The sequence below is a fragment of the Strix uralensis genome, chromosome 36 (assembly GCF_047716275.1).
Source record: "Strix uralensis isolate ZFMK-TIS-50842 chromosome 36, bStrUra1, whole genome shotgun sequence".
In the NCBI taxonomy this organism is placed as follows: domain Eukaryota; kingdom Metazoa; phylum Chordata; class Aves; order Strigiformes; family Strigidae; genus Strix; species Strix uralensis.
In genome coordinates, this window is record NC_134007.1 from 1,771,402 (window position 1) to 1,792,758 (window position 21,357).

Genomic DNA, 21,357 nt, shown 5'->3' on the forward strand with positions numbered 1-21,357 from the left:
CAAAATCTCCCTAAAAGGCTGTTTTGGAGGCCCAAAAGCTGCCTAAGTGGGTGTTTCCTGGGCCAAGAGCTCCATAAGTTGCTGGTTTGGAGCCCCAGAGCTCCCTAAAGTGCTGTTATTCAGCTGAAAACAACCCTAACTTGCTGATTCCAAGCCCAAAATCTCCCTCGATGGGACTTTCTGAGGCCAAAATCTCCCCAAACAGGTGTTTCTGAGCACAAAAGCTCCCTAAAAGGGTGTTTTGGAGGCCCAAAAGCTGCCCAAGTGGGTGTTTCTCAGGCCCAAGACCTCCCTAAATTGCTGCTTTTGGGCCCCAGAGCTCCCTAAATTGCTGTTTCTCAGCTGAAAACCACCTTAAGTCGTTGTTTCCGAGCCCAAAAGCTCCCTCAATGGGTCTTTCTGAGCCCAAAACATCCCTAAAAGGGTGTTTTGGAGGCCCAAAAGCTGCCGAAGTGGGTGTTTCCTGGGCCAAGAGCTCCCTAAATTGCTGCTTTTGAGTGAAAAACCTCCCTAAGTCACTGTTTCTGAGCCCAAAATCTCCCTAAATCAACAATTTGGAGCCCACAGCTCCCTAAATTGCTGTTTCTGAGCCCAAAAGGTCCCCAGGTGAGTGTTTTTGAGCCCCAAATCTCATTCAGTTGCTGCTTTTGAGCCCAAAATCTCCCTAAAAGGGTGTTTTGGAGGCCCAAAAGCTGCCGAAGTGGGTGTTTCTCAGGCCAAGCGCTCCCTGAGTCGCTGGTTTGGAGTCCCAAAGCTCCCTACATTGCTGTTTCTTAGCCCAAAAGTTCCCTAGGTGGGTGTTTCTGAGCCTCAAATCTATTTAAATTGCTGCTTTTGAACCCCAAAGCTCCCTAAACTGCTGTTTCTGAGCGGAAATCCACCCTAAGTTGCTGTTTCTGAGCGAAAATCTCCCTAAAAGGGTGTTTTGGAGACCCAAAAGCTGCCTAAGTGGGTGTTTCTCGGGCCAAGAGCTCCCTAAATTGCTGCTTTGGAGCCAAAAACCTCCCTAAGTCACTGTTTCTGAGCCCAAAATCTCCCTATATTGACATTTTGGAGCCCCAGAGCTCCCTAAATTGCTGTTTCTTAGCACAAAAGCTCCCCGGGTGGGGGTTTCTGAGCCCCAAATCTCCCTAAATTGCTGGTTTTGAGCCCAAAAGATCCCCAAATAGGTGTTTCTGAGCCCCAAAGGTCCCAAAATGGGTGTTTTGGAGGTCCAAAAGCTGCCTAAGTGGGTGTTTCTCAGGCTAAGAGCTCCCTAAATTGCTGCTTTGGAGCCAAAAACCTCCCTAAGTCACTGTTTCTGAGCCCAAAATCTACCTAAGTCGGTCTTTGGAGCCCCAAAGCTCCCTAAATTGCTGGTTCTTACCCCAAAAGCTCCCTAGGTGGGTGTTTCTGAGCCCCAAAGCCCCCAAATTGGTGTTCCTGAGCCCAAAGGCTCCCTAGCTGGGGGGTTCTGAGGCCCAGAAGCCCCATAAATGGGTATTTCTTGGCCCAAAACCTACCTAAATTGCTCCTGCTGAGCTCCAGAGCTCCCTGCATTGTTTTTGCTGAGCTCAAATGCTGCCTCAACAGATGTTTTGGAGGCCGAAAAGCTGATTAAGTGTTTGTTTCTGAGCCCCAGAGCTCCCTACATTGCTGTTTCTGAGCGGAAATCCACCCTAAGTTGCTGTTTCTGAGCCCCAAATCTCCCTAAAAGGCTGTTTTGGAGGCCCAAAAGCTGCCTAAGTGGGTGTTTCCTGGGCCAAGAGCTCCATGAATTGCTGGTTTGGAGCCCCAGAGCTCCCTAAAGTGCTGTTTCTCAGCTGAAAACAACCCTAACTTGCTGATTCCGAGCCCAAAATCTCCCTCAGTGGGAATTTTGAGGCCAAAATCTCCCCAAACAGGTGTTTCTGAGCACAAAAGCTCCCTAAAAGGGTGTTTTGGAGACCCAAAAGCTGCCCAAGTGGGTGTTTCTCAGGCCCAAGACCTCCCTAAATTGCTGCTTTTGGGCCCCAGAGCTCCCTAAATTGCTGTTTCTCAGCTGAAAACCACCTTAAGTCGTTGTTTCCGAGCCCAAAAGCTCCCTCAATGGGTCTTTCTGAGCCCAAAACATCCCTAAAAGGGTGTTTTGGAGGCCCAAAAGCTGCCGAAGTGGGTGTTTCCTGGGCCAAGAGCTCCCTAAATTGCTGCTTTTGAGTGAAAAACCTCCCTAAGTCACTGTTTCTGAGCCCAAAATCTCCCTAAATCAACAATTTGGAGCCCACAGCTCCCTAAATTGCTGTTTCTGAGCCCAAAAGGTCCCCAGGTGAGTGTTTTTGAGCCCCAAATCTCATTCAGTTGCTGCTTTTGAGCCCAAAATCTCCCTAAAAGGGTGTTTTGGAGGCCCAAAAGCTGCCGAAGTGGGTGTTTCTCAGGCCAAGCGCTCCCTGAGTCGCTGGTTTGGAGTCCCAAAGCTCCCTACATTGCTGTTTCTTAGCCCAAAAGTTCCCTAGGTGGGTGTTTCTGAGCCCCAGATCTCATTCAATTGCTCGTTTTGAGCCCCAAGGTTCCTGAAATTGCTCTTACTCAGCTGAAAACCACCCTAAGGTGCTGTTTCTGAGCCCAAAAGCTCCCTAAGTTGGTCTTTTGGAGCCCCAAAACTCCCTCCGTTGCTGTTTCTTAGCACAAAATCTTCCTAAGTCGCTCCCTGTCTTGGCTTTTCTGAGCCTCAAAGCTCCAAAATGGATGTTTCTTAGCCACAAAGCTCCCTGCAGAGTTTTTCCTGAGCTCAAAAGCTCCCTAAAAGGCTGTTTTGGAGGCCCAAAAGCTGCCCAAGTGGGTGTTTCTCAGGCCCAAGACCTCCCTAAATTGCTGCTTTTGGGCCCCAGAGCTCCCTACACTGCTGTTTCTCAGCTGAAAACCACCTTAAGTCGTTGTTTCTGAGCCCAAAAGCTCCCTCAATGGGTCTTTCTGAGCCCAAAAGCTCCCTAAAAGGGTGTTTTGGAGGCCCAAAAGCTGCCGAAGTGGGTGTTTCTCAGGCCAAGCGCTCCCTGAGTCGCTGGTTTGGAGTCCCAAAGCTCCCTACATTGCTGTTTCTTAGCCCAAAAGTTCCCTAGGTGGGTGTTTCTGAGCCTCAAATCTATTTAAATTGCTGCTTTTGAACCCCAAAGCTCCCTAAACTGCTGTTTCTGAGCAGAAATCCACCCTAAGTTGCTGTTTCTGAGCCCAAAATCTCCCAAAATGCTGTTTTGGAGGCCCAAAAGCTGCCTAAGTGGGTGTTTCCTGGGCCAAGAGCTCCATAAGTTGCTGGTTTGGAGCCCCAGAGCTCCCTAAAGTGCTGTTTCTCAGCTGAAAACAACCCTAACTTGCTGATTCCGAGCCCAAAATCTCCCTCAATGGGACTTTCTGAGGCCAAAATCTCCCCAGACAGGTGTTTCTGAGCACAGAAGCTCCCTAAAAGGGTGTTTTGGAGGCCCAAAAGCTGCCCAAGTGGGTGTTTCTCAGGCCCAAGACCTCCCTAAATTGCTGCTTTTGGGCCCCAGAGCTCCCTACATTGCTGTTTCTCAGCTGAAAACCACCTTAAGTCGTTGTTTCTGAGCCCAAAAGCTCCCTCAATGGGTCTTTCTGAGCCCAAAACATCCCTAAAAGGGTGTTTTGGAGGCCCAAAAGCTGCCGAAGTGGGTGTTTCCTGGGCCAAGAGCTCCCTAAATTGCTGCTTTTGAGTGAAAAACCTCCCTAAGTCACTGTTTCTGAGCCCAAAATCTCCCTAAATCAACAATTTGGAGCCCACAGCTCCCTAAATTGCTGTTTCTGAGCCCAAAAGGTCCCCAGGTGAGTGTTTTTGAGCCCCAAATCTCATTCAGTTGCTGGTTTTGAGCCCAAAAGATCCCTAAATAGGTGTTTCTGAGCCCCAAAGCTCCCAAAAAGGCTGTTTTGGAGGCCCAAAAGCTGCCAAAGTGGGTGTTTCTCGGGCCAAGAGCTCCCTAAATTGCTGCTTTGGAGCCAAAAACCTCCCTAAGTCACTGTTTCTGAGCCCAAAATCTCCCTAAGTCGGTCTTTTGAGCCCCAAAGCTCCCTAAATTGCTGGTTCTTACCCCAAAAGCTCCCTAGGTGGGTGTTTCTGAGCCCCAAAGCCCCCAAATTGGTGTTCCTGAGCCCAAAGGCTCCCTAGCGGGGGGGTTCTGAGGCCCAGAAGCCCCATAAATGGGTATTTCTTGGCCCAAAACCTACCTAAATTGCTCCTGCTGAGCTCCAGAGCTCCCTGCATTGTTTTTGCTGAGCTCAAATGCTGCCTCAACAGATGTTTTGGAGGCCCAAAAGCTGATTAAGTGCCTGTTTCTGAGCCCCAGAGCTCCCTACATTGCTGTTTCTGAGCCCAAAAGCTCCCTAGGTGGGGGTTTCTGACCCCCAGATATCATTAAATTGCTGCGTTTGAACCCAAAAGCTCCCTCAATGGGTCTTTTTGAGCCCAAAACCTCCATAAACAGGGGTTTCTGAGCCCAAAAGCTCCATAAATGGGTGTTTTGGAGGCCCAAAAGCTGCCTAAGGTGGTGTTGCTCAGGCCAAGAGCTCCCTAAATTGCTCGTTTTGAGCCAAGAACCTCCCTAAACCACTGTTTCCGAGCACAAAAGCTCCCTAAATCGACATTTTGGAGCCCCAGAGCTCCCTACATTGCTCGCTCTTAGTGCAAAAGCTCCCCAGGTGGGTGTTTCTGAGCCCCAGATCTCATTCAATTGCTCGTTTTGAGCCCCAAGGTTCCTGAAATTGCTCTTACTCAGCTGAAAACCACCCTAAGGTGCTGTTTCTGAGCCCAAAAGCTCCCTAAGTTGGTCTTCTGGAGCCCCAAAACTCCCTCCGTTGCTGTTTCTTAGCACACAAGCTTCCTAAGTCGCTCCCTGCCTTGGCTTTTCTGAGCCTCAAAGCTCCAAAATGGATGTTCCTTAGCCACAAAGCTCCCTGCAGAGTTTTTCCTGAGCTCAAAAGCTCCCTAAAAGGCTGTTTTGGAGGCCCAAAAGCTGCCCAAGTGGGTGTTTCTCAGGCCCAAGACCTCCCTAAATTGCTGCTTTTGGGCCCCAGAGCTCCCTACACTGCTGTTTCTCAGCTGAAAACCACCTTAAGTCGTTGTTTCTGAGCCCAAAAGCTCCCTCAATGGGTCTTTCTGAGCCCAAAAGCTCCCTAAAAGGGTGTTTTGGAGGCCCAAAAGCTGCCGAAGTGGGTGTTTCTCAGGCCAAGCGCTCCCTGAGTCGCTGGTTTGGAGTCCCAAAGCTCCCTACATTGCTGTTTCTTAGCCCAAAAGTTCCCTAGGTGGGTGTTTCTGAGCCTCAAATCTATTTAAATTGCTGCTTTTGAACCCCAAAGCTCCCTAAACTGCTGTTTCTGAGCGGAAATCCACCCTAAGTTGCTGTTTCTGAGCCCAAAATCTCCCAAAAAGGCTGTTTTGGAGGCCCAAAAGCTGCCTAAGTGGGTGTTTCTCAGGCCAAGAGCTCCATAAGTTGCTGGTTTGGAGCCCCAGAGCTCCCTAAAGTGCTGTTTCTCAGCTGAAAACAACCCTAACTTGCTGATTCCGAGCCCAAAATCTCCCTCAATGGGACTTTCTGAGGCCAAAATCTCCCCAGACAGGTGTTTCTGAGCACAGAAGCTCCCTAAAAGGCTGTTTTGGAGGCCCAAAAGCTGCCCAAGTGGGTGTTTCTCAGGCCCAAGACCTCCCTAAATTGCCGCTTTTGGCCCCAGAGCTCCCTACATTGCTGTTTCTCACCTAAAAACCACCCGAAGTCGCAGTTTCTGAGCCCAAAAGCTCCCTCAGTGGGTCTTTTGGAGCCCAAAGGCTCCCTAAAAGGCTGTTTTGGAGGCCCAAAAGCTGCCGAAGTGGGTGTTTCTCGGGCCAAGAGCTCCCTAAATTGCTGCTTTTGAGTGAAAAACCTCCCTAAGTCACTGTTTCTGAGCCCAAAATCTCCCTAAATCAACAATTTGGAGCCCACAGCTCCCTAAATTGCTGTTTCTGAGCCCAAAAGGTCCCCAGGTGAGTGTTTTTGAGCCCCAAATCTCATTCAGTTGCTGCTTTTGAGCCCAAAATCTCCCTAAAAGGGTGTTTTGGAGGCCCAAAAGCTGCCGAAGTGGGTGTTTCTCAGGCCAAGCGCTCCCTGAGTCGCTGGTTTGGAGTCCCAAAGCTCCCTACATTGCTGTTTCTTAGCCCAAAAGTTCCCTAGGTGGGTGTTTCTGAGCCTCAAATCTATTTAAATTGCTGCTTTTGAACCCCAAAGCTCCCTAAACTGCTGTTTCTGAGCGGAAATCCACCCTAAGTTGCTGTTTCTGAGCGAAAATCTCCCTAAAAGGGTGTTTTGGAGACCCAAAAGCTGCCTAAGTGGGTGTTTCTCGGGCCAAGAGCTCCCTAAATTGCTGCTTTGGAGCCAAAAACCTCCCTAAGTCACTGTTTCTGAGCCCAAAATCTCCCTATATTGACATTTTGGAGCCCCAGAGCTCCCTAAATTGCTGTTTCTTAGCACAAAAGCTCCCCGGGTGGGGGTTTCTGAGCCCCAAATCTCCCTAAATTGCTGGTTTTGAGCCCAAAAGACCCCCAAATAGGTGTTTCTGAGCCCCAAAGCTCCCAAAATGGGTGTTTTGGAGGTCCAAAAGCTGCCTAAGTGGGTGTTTCTCAGGCTAAGAGCTCCCTAAATTGCTGCTTTGGAGCCAAAAACCTCCCTAAGTCACTGTTTCTGAGCCCAAAATCTCCCTAAGTCGGTCTTTGGAGCCCCAAAGCTCCCTAAATTGCTGGTTCTTACCCCAAAAGCTCCCTAGGTGGGTGTTTCTGAGCCCCAAAGCCCCCAAATTGGTGTTCCTGAGCCCAAAGGCTCCCTAGCTGGGGGGTTCTGAGGCCCAGAAGCCCCATAAATGGGTATTTCTTGGCCCAAAACCTACCTAAATTGCTCCTGCTGAGCTCCAGAGCTCCCTGCATTGTTTTTGCTGAGCTCAAATGCTGCCTCAACAGATGTTTTGGAGGCCCAAAAGCTGATTAAGTGCCTGTTTCTGAGCCCCAGAGCTCCCTACATTGCTGTTTCTGAGCCCAAAAGCTCCCTAGGTGGGGGTTTCTGACCCCCAGATATCATTAAATTGCTGCGTTTGAACCCAAAAGCTCCCTCAATGGGTCTTTTTGAGCCCAAAACCTCCATAAACAGGGGTTTCTGAGCCCAAAAGCTCCATAAATGGGTGTTTTGGAGGCCCAAAAGCTGCCTAAGGTGGTGTTGCTCAGGCCAAGAGCTCCCTAAATTGCTCGTTTTGAGCCAAGAACCTCCCTAAACCACTGTTTCCGAGCACAAAAGCTCCCTAAATCGACATTTTGGAGCCCCAGAGCTCCCTACATTGCTCGCTCTTAGTGCAAAAGCTCCCCAGGTGGGTGTTTCTGAGCCCCAGATCTCATTCAATTGCTCGTTTTGAGCCCCAAGGTTCCTGAAATTGCTCTTACTCAGCTGAAAACCACCCTAAGGTGCTGTTTCTGAGCCCAAAAGCTCCCTAAGTTGGTCTTCTGGAGCCCCAAAACTCCCTCCGTTGCTGTTTCTTAGCACACAAGCTTCCTAAGTCGCTCCCTGCCTTGGCTTTTCTGAGCCTCAAAGCTCCAAAATGGATGTTCCTTAGCCACAAAGCTCCCTGCAGAGTTTTTCCTGAGCTCAAAAGCTCCCTAAAAGGCTGTTTTGGAGGCCCAAAAGCTGCCCAAGTGGGTGTTTCTCAGGCCCAAGACCTCCCTAAATTGCTGCTTTTGGGCCCCAGAGCTCCCTACACTGCTGTTTCTCAGCTGAAAACCACCTTAAGTCGTTGTTTCTGAGCCCAAAAGCTCCCTCAATGGGTCTTTCTGAGCCCAAAAGCTCCCTAAAAGGGTGTTTTGGAGGCCCAAAAGCTGCCGAAGTGGGTGTTTCTCAGGCCAAGCGCTCCCTGAGTCGCTGGTTTGGAGTCCCAAAGCTCCCTACATTGCTGTTTCTTAGCCCAAAAGTTCCCTAGGTGGGTGTTTCTGAGCCTCAAATCTATTTAAATTGCTGCTTTTGAACCCCAAAGCTCCCTAAACTGCTGTTTCTGAGCGGAAATCCACCCTAAGTTGCTGTTTCTGAGCCCAAAATCTCCCAAAAAGGCTGTTTTGGAGGCCCAAAAGCTGCCTAAGTGGGTGTTTCCTGGGCCAAGAGCTCCATAAGTTGCTGGTTTGGAGCCCCAGAGCTCCCTAAAGTGCTGTTTCTCAGCTGAAAACAACCCTAACTTGCTGATTCCGAGCCCAAAATCTCCCTCAATGGGACTTTCTGAGGCCAAAATCTCCCCAGACAGGTGTTTCTGAGCACAGAAGCTCCCTAAAAGGGTGTTTTGGAGGCCCAAAAGCTGCCCAAGTGGGTGTTTCTCAGGCCCAAGACCTCCCTAAATTGCCGCTTTTGGCCCCAGAGCTCCCTACATTGCTGTTTCTCACCTAAAAACCACCCGCAGTCGCAGTTTCTGAGCCCAAAAGCTCCCTCAATGGGTCTTTCGGAGCCCAAAGGCTCCCTAAAAGGCTGTTTTGGAGGCCCCAAAGCTGCCGAAGTGGGTGTTTCTCGGGCCAAGAGCTCCCTAAATTGCTGCTTTGGAGCCAAAAACCTCCCTAAGTCACTGTTTCTGAGCCCAAAAGCTCCCTATATTGACATTTTGGAGCCCCAGAGCTCCCTAAATTGCTGTTTCTTAGCACAAAAGCTCCCCGGGTGGGGGTTTCTGAGCCCCAAATCTCTTTAAATTGCTGGTTTTGAGCCCAAAAGATCCCTAAATAGGTGTTTCTGAGCCCCAAAGCTCCCAAAAAGGCTGTTTTGGAGGCCCAAAAGCTGCCAAAGTGGGTGTTTCTCGGGCCAAGAGCTCCCTAAATTGCTGCTTTGGAGCCAAAAACCTCCCTAAGTCACTGTTTCTGAGCCCAAAATCTCCCTAAGTCGGTCTTTTGAGCCCCAAAGCTCCCTAAATTGCTGGTTCTTACCCCAAAAGCTCCCTAGGTGGGTGTTTCTGAGCCCCAAAGCCCCCAAATTGGTGTTCCTGAGCCCAAAGGCTCCCTAGCGGGGGGGTTCTGAGGCCCCCAAGCCCCATAAATGGGTATTTCTTGGCCCAAAACCTACCTAAATTGCTCCTGCTGAGCTCCAGAGCTCCCTGCATTGTTTTTGCTGAGCTCAAATGCTGCCTCAACAGATGTTTTGGAGGCCCAAAAGCTGATTAAGTGCCTGTTTCTGAGCCCCAGAGCTCCCTACATTGCTGTTTCTGAGCCCAAAAGCTCCCTAGGTGGGGGTTTCTGACCCCCAGATATCATTAAATTGCTGCGTTTGAACCCAAAAGCTCCCTCAATGGGTCTTTTTGAGCCCAAAACCTCCATAAACAGGGGTTTCTGAGCCCAAAAGCTCCATAAATGGGTGTTTTGGAGGCCCAAAAGCTGCCTAAGGTGGTGTTGCTCAGGCCAAGAGCTCCCTAAATTGCTCGTTTTGAGCCAAGAACCTCCCTAAACCACTGTTTCCGAGCACAAAAGCTCCCTAAATCGACATTTTGGAGCCCCAGAGCTCCCTACATTGCTCGCTCTTAGTGCAAAAGCTCCCCAGGTGGGTGTTTCTGAGCCCCAGATCTCATTCAATTGCTCGTTTTGAGCCCCAAGGTTCCTGAAATTGCTCTTACTCAGCTGAAAACCACCCTAAGGTGCTGTTTCTGAGCCCAAAAGCTCCCTAAGTTGGTCTTCTGGAGCCCCAAAACTCCCTCCGTTGCTGTTTCTTAGCACACAAGCTTCCTAAGTCGCTCCCTGCCTTGGCTTTTCTGAGCCTCAAAGCTCCAAAATGGATGTTCCTTAGCCACAAAGCTCCCTGCAGAGTTTTTCCTGAGCTCAAAAGCTCCCTAAAAGGCTGTTTTGGAGGCCCAAAAGCTGCCCAAGTGGGTGTTTCTCAGGCCCAAGACCTCCCTAAATTGCTGCTTTTGGGCCCCAGAGCTCCCTACACTGCTGTTTCTCAGCTGAAAACCACCTTAAGTCGTTGTTTCTGAGCCCAAAAGCTCCCTCAATGGGTCTTTCTGAGCCCAAAAGCTCCCTAAAAGGGTGTTTTGGAGGCCCAAAAGCTGCCGAAGTGGGTGTTTCTCAGGCCAAGCGCTCCCTGAGTCGCTGGTTTGGAGTCCCAAAGCTCCCTACATTGCTGTTTCTTAGCCCAAAAGTTCCCTAGGTGGGTGTTTCTGAGCCTCAAATCTATTTAAATTGCTGCTTTTGAACCCCAAAGCTCCCTAAACTGCTGTTTCTGAGCGGAAATCCACCCTAAGTTGCTGTTTCTGAGCCCAAAATCTCCCAAAAAGGCTGTTTTGGAGGCCCAAAAGCTGCCTAAGTGGGTGTTTCCTGGGCCAAGAGCTCCATAAGTTGCTGGTTTGGAGCCCCAGAGCTCCCTAAAGTGCTGTTTCTCAGCTGAAAACAACCCTAACTTGCTGATTCCGAGCCCAAAATCTCCCTCAATGGGACTTTCTGAGGCCAAAATCTCCCCAGACAGGTGTTTCTGAGCACAGAAGCTCCCTAAAAGGGTGTTTTGGAGGCCCAAAAGCTGCCCAAGTGGGTGTTTCTCAGGCCCAAGACCTCCCTAAATTGCCGCTTTTGGCCCCAGAGCTCCCTACATTGCTGTTTCTCACCTAAAAACCACCCGCAGTCGCAGTTTCTGAGCCCAAAAGCTCCCTCAATGGGTCTTTCGGAGCCCAAAGGCTCCCTAAAAGGCTGTTTTGGAGGCCCCAAAGCTGCCGAAGTGGGTGTTTCTCGGGCCAAGAGCTCCCTAAATTGCTGCTTTGGAGCCAAAAACCTCCCTAAGTCACTGTTTCTGAGCCCAAAAGCTCCCTATATTGACATTTTGGAGCCCCAGAGCTCCCTAAATTGCTGTTTCTTAGCACAAAAGCTCCCCGGGTGGGGGTTTCTGAGCCCCAAATCTCTTTAAATTGCTGGTTTTGAGCCCAAAAGATCCCTAAATAGGTGTTTCTGAGCCCCAAAGCTCCCAAAAAGGCTGTTTTGGAGGCCCAAAAGCTGCCAAAGTGGGTGTTTCTCGGGCCAAGAGCTCCCTAAATTGCTGCTTTGGAGCCAAAAACCTCCCTAAGTCACTGTTTCTGAGCCCAAAATCTCCCTAAGTCGGTCTTTGGAGCCCCAAAGCTCCCTAAATTGCTGGTTCTTACCCCAAAAGCTCCCTAGGTGGGTGTTTCTGAGCCCCAAAGCCCCCAAATTGGTGTTCCTGAGCCCAAAGGCTCCCTAGCGGGGGGGTTCTGAGGCCCCCAAGCCCCATAAATGGGTATTTCTTGGCCCAAAACCTACCTAAATTGCTCCTGCTGAGCTCCAGAGCTCCCTGCATTGTTTTTGCTGAGCTCAAATGCTGCCTCAACAGATGTTTTGGAGGCCCAAAAGCTGATTAAGTGCCTGTTTCTGAGCCCCAGAGCTCCCTACATTGCTGTTTCTGAGCCCAAAAGCTCCCTAGGTGGGGGTTTCTGACCCCCAGATATCATTAAATTGCTGCGTTTGAACCCAAAAGCTCCCTCAATGGGTCTTTTTGAGCCCAAAACCTCCATAAACAGGGGTTTCTGAGCCCAAAAGCTCCATAAATGGGTGTTTTGGAGGCCCAAAAGCTGCCTAAGGTGGTGTTGCTCAGGCCAAGAGCTCCCTAAATTGCTCGTTTTGAGCCAAGAACCTCCCTAAACCACTGTTTCCGAGCACAAAAGCTCCCTAAATCGACATTTTGGAGCCCCAGAGCTCCCTACATTGCTCGCTCTTAGTGCAAAAGCTCCCCAGGTGGGTGTTTCTGAGCCCCAGATCTCATTCAATTGCTCGTTTTGAGCCCCAAGGTTCCTGAAATTGCTCTTACTCAGCTGAAAACCACCCTAAGGTGCTGTTTCTGAGCCCAAAAGCTCCCTAAGTTGGTCTTCTGGAGCCCCAAAACTCCCTCCGTTGCTGTTTCTTAGCACACAAGCTTCCTAAGTCGCTCCCTGCCTTGGCTTTTCTGAGCCTCAAAGCTCCAAAATGGATGTTCCTTAGCCACAAAGCTCCCTGCAGAGTTTTTCCTGAGCTCAAAAGCTCCCTAAAAGGCTGTTTTGGAGGCCCAAAAGCTGCCCAAGTGGGTGTTTCTCAGGCCCAAGACCTCCCTAAATTGCTGCTTTTGGGCCCCAGAGCTCCCTACACTGCTGTTTCTCAGCTGAAAACCACCTTAAGTCGTTGTTTCTGAGCCCAAAAGCTCCCTCAATGGGTCTTTCTGAGCCCAAAAGCTCCCTAAAAGGGTGTTTTGGAGGCCCAAAAGCTGCCGAAGTGGGTGTTTCTCAGGCCAAGCGCTCCCTGAGTCGCTGGTTTGGAGTCCCAAAGCTCCCTACATTGCTGTTTCTTAGCCCAAAAGTTCCCTAGGTGGGTGTTTCTGAGCCTCAAATCTATTTAAATTGCTGCTTTTGAACCCCAAAGCTCCCTAAACTGCTGTTTCTGAGCGGAAATCCACCCTAAGTTGCTGTTTCTGAGCCCAAAATCTCCCAAAAAGGCTGTTTTGGAGGCCCAAAAGCTGCCTAAGTGGGTGTTTCCTGGGCCAAGAGCTCCATAAGTTGCTGGTTTGGAGCCCCAGAGCTCCCTAAAGTGCTGTTTCTCAGCTGAAAACAACCCTAACTTGCTGATTCCGAGCCCAAAATCTCCCTCAATGGGACTTTCTGAGGCCAAAATCTCCCCAGACAGGTGTTTCTGAGCACAGAAGCTCCCTAAAAGGGTGTTTTGGAGGCCCAAAAGCTGCCCAAGTGGGTGTTTCTCAGGCCCAAGACCTCCCTAAATTGCCGCTTTTGGCCCCAGAGCTCCCTACATTGCTGTTTCTCACCTAAAAACCACCCGCAGTCGCAGTTTCTGAGCCCAAAAGCTCCCTCAATGGGTCTTTTGGAGCCCAAAGGCTCCCTAAAAGGCTGTTTTGGAGGCCCCAAAGCTGCCGAAGTGGGTGTTTCTCGGGCCAAGAGCTCCCTAAATTGCTGCTTTGGAGCCAAAAACCTCCCTAAGTCACTGTTTCTGAGCCCAAAAGCTCCCTATATTGACATTTTGGAGCCCCAGAGCTCCCTAAATTGCTGTTTCTTAGCACAAAAGCTCCCCGGGTGGGGGTTTCTGAGCCCCAAATCTCTTTAAATTGCTGGTTTTGAGCCCAAAAGATCCCTAAATAGGTGTTTCTGAGCCCCAAAGCTCCCAAAAAGGCTGTTTTGGAGGCCCAAAAGCTGCCAAAGTGGGTGTTTCTCGGGCCAAGAGCTCCCTAAATTGCTGCTTTGGAGCCAAAAACCTCCCTAAGTCACTGTTTCTGAGCCCAAAATCTCCCTAAGTCGGTCTTTTGAGCCCCAAAGCTCCCTAAATTGCTGGTTCTTACCCCAAAAGCTCCCTAGGTGGGTGTTTCTGAGCCCCAAAGCCCCCAAATTGGTGTTCCTGAGCCCAAAGGCTCCCTAGCGGGGGGGTTCTGAGGCCCCCAAGCCCCATAAATGGGTATTTCTTGGCCCAAAACCTACCTAAATTGCTCCTGCTGAGCTCCAGAGCTCCCTGCATTGTTTTTGCTGAGCTCAAATGCTGCCTCAACAGATGTTTTGGAGGCCCAAAAGCTGATTAAGTGCCTGTTTCTGAGCCCCAGAGCTCCCTACATTGCTGTTTCTGAGCCCAAAAGCTCCCTAGGTGGGGGTTTCTGACCCCCAGATATCATTAAATTGCTGCGTTTGAACCCAAAAGCTCCCTCAATGGGTCTTTTTGAGCCCAAAACCTCCATAAACAGGGGTTTCTGAGCCCAAAAGCTCCATAAATGGGTGTTTTGGAGGCCCAAAAGCTGCCTAAGGTGGTGTTGCTCAGGCCAAGAGCTCCCTAAATTGCTCGTTTTGAGCCAAGAACCTCCCTAAACCACTGTTTCCGAGCACAAAAGCTCCCTAAATCGACATTTTGGAGCCCCAGAGCTCCCTACATTGCTCGCTCTTAGTGCAAAAGCTCCCCAGGTGGGTGTTTCTGAGCCCCAGATCTCATTCAATTGCTCGTTTTGAGCCCCAAGGTTCCTGAAATTGCTCTTACTCAGCTGAAAACCACCCTAAGGTGCTGTTTCTGAGCCCAAAAGCTCCCTAAGTTGGTCTTCTGGAGCCCCAAAACTCCCTCCGTTGCTGTTTCTTAGCACACAAGCTTCCTAAGTCGCTCCCTGCCTTGGCTTTTCTGAGCCTCAAAGCTCCAAAATGGATGTTCCTTAGCCACAAAGCTCCCTGCAGAGTTTTTCCTGAGCTCAAAAGCTCCCTAAAAGGCTGTTTTGGAGGCCCAAAAGCTGCCCAAGTGGGTGTTTCTCAGGCCCAAGACCTCCCTAAATTGCTGCTTTTGGGCCCCAGAGCTCCCTACACTGCTGTTTCTCAGCTGAAAACCACCTTAAGTCGTTGTTTCTGAGCCCAAAAGCTCCCTCAATGGGTCTTTCTGAGCCCAAAAGCTCCCTAAAAGGGTGTTTTGGAGGCCCAAAAGCTGCCGAAGTGGGTGTTTCTCAGGCCAAGCGCTCCCTGAGTCGCTGGTTTGGAGTCCCAAAGCTCCCTACATTGCTGTTTCTTAGCCCAAAAGTTCCCTAGGTGGGTGTTTCTGAGCCTCAAATCTATTTAAATTGCTGCTTTTGAACCCCAAAGCTCCCTAAACTGCTGTTTCTGAGCGGAAATCCACCCTAAGTTGCTGTTTCTGAGCCCAAAATCTCCCAAAAAGGCTGTTTTGGAGGCCCAAAAGCTGCCTAAGTGGGTGTTTCCTGGGCCAAGAGCTCCATAAGTTGCTGGTTTGGAGCCCCAGAGCTCCCTAAAGTGCTGTTTCTCAGCTGAAAACAACCCTAACTTGCTGATTCCGAGCCCAAAATCTCCCTCAATGGGACTTTCTGAGGCCAAAATCTCCCCAGACAGGTGTTTCTGAGCACAGAAGCTCCCTAAAAGGGTGTTTTGGAGGCCCAAAAGCTGCCCAAGTGGGTGTTTCTCAGGCCCAAGACCTCCCTAAATTGCCGCTTTTGGCCCCAGAGCTCCCTACATTGCTGTTTCTCACCTAAAAACCACCCGCAGTCGCAGTTTCTGAGCCCAAAAGCTCCCTCAATGGGTCTTTTGGAGCCCAAAGGCTCCCTAAAAGGCTGTTTTGGAGGCCCCAAAGCTGCCGAAGTGGGTGTTTCTCGGGCCAAGAGCTCCCTAAATTGCTGCTTTGGAGCCAAAAACCTCCCTAAGTCACTGTTTCTGAGCCCAAAAGCTCCCTATATTGACATTTTGGAGCCCCAGAGCTCCCTAAATTGCTGTTTCTTAGCACAAAAGCTCCCCGGGTGGGGGTTTCTGAGCCCCAAATCTCTTTAAATTGCTGGTTTTGAGCCCAAAAGATCCCTAAATAGGTGTTTCTGAGCCCCAAAGCTCCCAAAAAGGCTGTTTTGGAGGCCCAAAAGCTGCCAAAGTGGGTGTTTCTCGGGCCAAGAGCTCCCTAAATTGCTGCTTTGGAGCCAAAAACCTCCCTAAGTCACTGTTTCTGAGCCCAAAATCTCCCTAAGTCGGTCTTTGGAGCCCCAAAGCTCCCTAAATTGCTGGTTCTTACCCCAAAAGCTCCCTAGGTGGGTGTTTCTGAGCCCCAAAGCCCCCAAATTGGTGTTCCTGAGCCCAAAGGCTCCCTAGCGGGGGGGTTCTGAGGCCCAGAAGCCCCATAAATGGGTATTTCTTGGCCCAAAACCTACCTAAATTGCTCCTGCTGAGCTCCAGAGCTCCCTGCATTGTTTTTGCTGAGCTCAAATGCTGCCTCAACAGATGTTTTGGAGGCCCAAAAGCTGATTAAGTGCCTGTTTCTGAGCCCCAGAGCTCCCTACATTGCTGTTTCTGAGCCCAAAAGCTCCCTAGGTGGGGGTTTCTGACCCCCAGATATCATTAAATTGCTGCGTTTGAACCCAAAAGCTCCCTCAATGGGTCTTTTTGAGCCCAAAACCTCCATAAACAGGGGTTTCTGAGCCCAAAAGCTCCATAAATGGGTGTTTTGGAGGCCCAAAAGCTGCCTAAGGTGGTGTTGCTCAGGCCAAGAGCTCCCTAAATTGCTCGTTTTGAGCCAAGAACCTCCCTAAACCACTGTTTCCGAGCACAAAAGCTCCCTAAATCGACATTTTGGAGCCCCAGAGCTCCCTACATTGCTCGCTCTTAGTGCAAAAGCTCCCCAGGTGGGTGTTTCTGAGCCCCAGATCTCATTCAATTGCTCGTTTTGAGCCCCAAGGTTCCTGAAATTGCTCTTACTCAGCTGAAAACCACCCTAAGGTGCTGTTTCTGAGCCCAAAAGCTCCCTAAGTTGGTCTTCTGGAGCCCCAAAACTCCCTCCGTTGCTGTTTCTTAGCACACAAGCTTCCTAAGTCGCTCCCTGCCTTGGCTTTTCTGAGCCTCAAAGCTCCAAAATGGATGTTCCTTAGCCACAAAGCTCCCTGCAGAGTTTTTCCTGAGCTCAAAAGCTCCCTAAAAGGCTGTTTTGGAGGCCCAAAAGCTGCCCAAGTGGGTGTTTCTCAGGCCCAAGACCTCCCTAAATTGCTGCTTTTGGGCCCCAGAGCTCCCTACACTGCTGTTTCTCAGCTGAAAACCACCTTAAGTCGTTGTTTCTGAGCCCAAAAGCTCCCTCAATGGGTCTTTCTGAGCCCAAAAGCTCCCTAAAAGGGTGTTTTGGAGGCCCAAAAGCTGCTGAAGTGGGTGTTTCTCAGGCCAAGCGCTCCCTGAGTCGCTGGTTTGGAGTCCCAAAGCTCCCTACATTGCTGTTTCTTAGCCCAAAAGTTCCCTAGGTGGGTGTTTCTGAGCCTCAAATCTATTTAAATTGCTGCTTTTGAACCCCAAAGCTCCCTAAACTGCTGTTTCTGAGCGGAAATCCACCCTAAGTTGCTGTTTCTGAGCCCAAAATCTCCCAAAAAGGCTGTTTTGGAGGCCCAAAAGCTGCCTAAGTGGGTGTTTCCTGGGCCAAGAGCTCCATAAGTTGCTGGTTTGGAGCCCCAGAGCTCCCTAAAGTGCTGTTTCTCAGCTGAAAACAACCCTAACTTGCTGATTCCGAGCCCAAAATCTCCCTCAATGGGACTTTCTGAGGCCAAAATCTCCCCAGACAGGTGTTTCTGAGCACAGAAGCTCCCTAAAAGGGTGTTTTGGAGGCCCAAAAGCTGCCCAAGTGGGTGTTTCTCAGGCCCAAGACCTCCCTAAATTGCCGCTTTTGGCCCCAGAGCTCCCTACATTGCTGTTTCTCACCTAAAAACCACCCGCAGTCGCAGTTTCTGAGCCCAAAAGCTCCCTCAATGGGTCTTTTGGAGCCCAAAGGCTCCCTAAAAGGCTGTTTTGGAGGCCCCAAAGCTGCCGAAGTGGGTGTTTCTCGGGCCAAGAGCTCCCTAAATTGCTGCTTTGGAGCCAAAAACCTCCCTAAGTCACTGTTTCTGAGCCCAAAAGCTCCCTATATTGACATTTTGGAGCCCCAGAGCTCCCTAAATTGCTGTTTCTTAGCACAAAAGCTCCCCGGGTGGGGGTTTCTGAGCCCCAAATCTCTTTAAATTGCTGGTTTTGAGCCCAAAAGATCCCTAAATAGGTGTTTCTGAGCCCCAAAGCTCCCAAAAAGGCTGTTTTGGAGGCCCAAAAGCTGCCAAAGTGGGTGTTTCTCGGGCCAAGAGCTCCCTAAATTGCTGCTTTGGAGCCAAAAACCTCCCTAAGTCACTGTTTCTGAGCCCAAAATCTCCCTAAGTCGGTCTTTTGAGCCCCAAAGCTCCCTAAATTGCTGGTTCTTACCCCAAAAGCTCCCTAGGTGGGTGTTTCTGAGCCCCAAAGCCCCCAAATTGGTGTTCCTGAGCCCAAAGGCTCCCTAGCGGGGGGGTTCTGAGGCCCAGAAGCCCCATAAATGGGTATTTCTTGGCCCAAAACCTACCTAAATTGCTCCTGCTGAGCTCCAGAGCTCCCTGCATTGTTTTTGCTGAGCTCAAATGCTGCCTCAACAGATGTTTTGGAGGCCCAAAAGCTGATTAAGTGCCTGTTTCTGAGCCCCAGAGCTCCCTACATTGCTGTTTCTGAGCCCAAAAGCTCCCTAGGTGGGGGTTTCTGACCCCCAGATATCATTAAATTGCTGCGTTTGAACCCAAAAGCTCCCTCAATGGGTCTTTTTGAGCCCAAAACCTCCATAAACAGGGGTTTCTGAGCCCAAAAGCTCCATAAATGGGTGTTTTGGAGGCCCAAAAGCTGCCTAAGGTGGTGTTGCTCAGGCCAAGAGCTCCCTAAATTGCTCGTTTTGAGCCAAGAACCTCCCTAAACCACTGTTTCCGAGCACAAAAGCTCCCTAAATCGACATTTTGGAGCCCCAGAGCTCCCTACATTGCTCGCTCTTAGTGCAAAAGCTCCCCAGGTGGGTGTTTCTGAGCCCCAGATCTCATTCAATTGCTCGTTTTGAGCCCCAAGGTTCCTGAAATTGCTCTTACTCAGCTGAAAACCACCCTAAGGTGCTGTTTCTGAGCCCAAAAGCTCCCTAAGTTGGTCTTCTGGAGCCCCAAAACTCCCTCCGTTGCTGTTTCTTAGCACACAAGCTTCCTAAGTCGCTCCCTGCCTTGGCTTTTCTGAGCCTCAAAGCTCCAAAATGGATGTTCCTTAGCCACAAAGCTCCCTGCAGAGTTTTTCCTGAGCTCAAAAGCTCCCTAAAAGGCTGTTTTGGAGGCCCAAAAGCTGCCCAAGTGGGTGTTTCTCAGGCCCAAGACCTCCCTAAATTGCTGCTTTTGGGCCCCAGAGCTCCCTACATTGCTGTTTCTCAGCTGAAAACCACCTTAAGTCGTTGTTTCTGAGCCCAAAAGCTCCCTCAATGCGTCTTTCTGAGCCCAAAATCTCCCTAAATCAACAACTTGGAGCCCACAGCTCCCTACATTGCTGTTTCTTAGCCCAAAAGTTCCGTAGGTGTTGCGGGAGGATATCGGACCTGCACAACTCTATGAGAGTTATAACCAGCAAAGCCGTTTATTTTTCCAATAGTACGTACTTCTGCTCTCGCCAAAGCTCTTACTTCATAATTAGCAAATCAGCAATTAGACAGCTCTCAACCTTTTCTCCTATCAGCATCAGACCCCTCTACCACGCGCTGTGCAGACCAATCACCTCTCGTTCATGCGCTGTTCTCGCGGTAGCAACTTCTCACAGCTCAGCACTTTCCCACAGCTCAGTGTTGCAGCTCTCCGTTGTTTTTCCCTGGCACCTCGGCACAACTCAACAGTCTGGAGGTGGGTGGTGTGATCCACGGGCCAGAGGTTGGAAATGCACAAAGCAGGGTGTTAAAGCCAGGCTTTAACTGTTTTTCAAACCTTGGCATAACTTGGCAAATCCAATAATCCTTTTCAAACCCACCATTTTTTTAAAAAGTATTCTTCTATACTTGGTGCTAAACCCTCTTACAAACAGCTTTGAAACTCCCACATTGTCCATCACAGCTTCCCCTGAAGCCCCGACTCATCAGAGTCGATTTCTCACAGGTTTTTCAGGAGATTTTACTATTCCAGCTATTGCCATCTCAAGGCCACTTCCAACGTGTCTCTCAGCTTATCAAATGGAGGAATTCCAGGCATCAGAACTTTCCATTGTGCTGCCATTTAAATTTAACTTAAGCTGTATGTGATGACCAGGGAAAGGAACGCAGAGAAACCCTTTTTGGGCGTCAGTTCCCTGTAATGAGCAACTCTCCACAAATCTCTGACAGTGAGAACTGTGTTTCAGCCATAACCAGGGCATTTTCTGTGCAAACTGTGCCTCTGCTTTCGAGCTTCCTCACATGGATTACTGACGGCTCCTTCTCATCTGCCGCGCTTCAGCTGTGTCTTCTCTAGAGCCCTTGTGCTTGCAGTGGAACAGGTACAAGCCATAGAAGAGTGGCTCGTTTCTACGTCCAAGGAACAGGGGAACGGTTACATTTTCCACCTGCACAAGTGCCAGTGCCAGCCAGGCCCCGACACGGGCAAGCGCCATGGAGACAGGCGGCCCACTGCCACGTCACCGTGCGGTGGGCTGTGACATCAGCGAGCGATGGAATGTGACCTCATGTCCCTCCCTGCAGGCTCTGCCTGCGCCCGGCCCAGTCTGGCTCCTGCCTGGACTCCTGCCGAGCGTGTCTGCGAGGTCTGGAGGGTCGAGCGAGGCTGCTCCGGGTGCTGGGTGGTGCTCTGGGGGCTGCCGGCGGCAGCTCTCGGTGCCCGTCCCGGAGCCATCCCCTGTGTTTCCCCGGCCCTGCCTGGGTCAGGCAGCCGGGCACCGCCGGGCGCGCTCGCGGCAGCGGAGGTGAGCTGTGCGGGGGAGCGTCCCCCCGGGACGGGCGAAGGGGCTCAGGGAGCCCGAGGGTGTCCTTCGCCAGGGGCCTGGGCATTTCTTCCTCCCCTCGCCGGGAGAGTGAGTGACCGGGGCCTGTCTCCATTTTGCAGCGTGTGATGCCAGCGAGGGGGAGCAGCTCCTCGTCCTCAGCTCTCCCCAGCCTGCCGCAACAAGCCAACATGGCTGAAGAGAGCGAGTGGAGCTGCCCCATCTGCGGCGAGACCCGAGATGGCGCCGCTTATGCGACCCCCTGTCTGCACCGGTTCTGCCTGGGCTGCATTGTGCGGTGGGCCAAGAGGAAAGCGTCGTGCCCCCTTTGCAGGCAGACTGCCAAGTCCGTCGTCTACTCTGTGCGGGCAGAGGAAGATTTTCTGGAGATGACTATCCGGCAGCACTCCTCCCGTCCATCGGTTGCCGGCCACCAGGACGAGCAGCGGGCTGCGGACCCCGTGCCTGTGGGTGGCTTTCTGCCCCGTGTCTGGGCGCGCCTTTTCCGGGACCGCACGGAGATCCAGGAGCCCCTGATGCCCTGGCTGAGGCAGCAGCTCCTGGAGATGTACAGGGAGGGCTGGTGGGTGGCGGATTTGGCGCAGGCCACCATCATCGCACATCTGTGCCGCTACGGGCCGGACGAGGAGGCCTTGGTGCGGAAGCTGCAGCCCTTCCTGGAGCACCGGACGGTGACGTTTGTGCGCCAGCTGGTCGCCGTCGTGGCAGAGCGGTGCAGGGAGCGCTTCATGCGGCAGCTGGAGCCCCGGGACTCCCACGCTGCCGAGGAGCAGGAGCACAGCCCCGCGGCCACCCCTGGCCCTACCGCCGCCCCGGGGGACACTCCTGTCCCTGACCCCAGAGCGCAGGAGGAGCCCCGTGAGGAGCTGGGGCAGGCGGTGGCAGGTCCCTCCGCTGCTGGCCAGGGCACAGACTGCTCACCCGGGGGGCCCCGGCGCCGCCCCAAGAGGAAGGCCAGCTGCTCCCAGGACTCTTCAGCCCACAAGCGGCCACGCCGCCGGCGACGCTAGGGTGGCCAGAAGCCGGCGAAACCAGGGCCGGGCCAGCAGCTGGGGTGCGCGCCAGCCCCCAAGGGGACTTGGAGGTGTTTGTTAGAGCCTCATCATGAAAGAAGGAAAATAA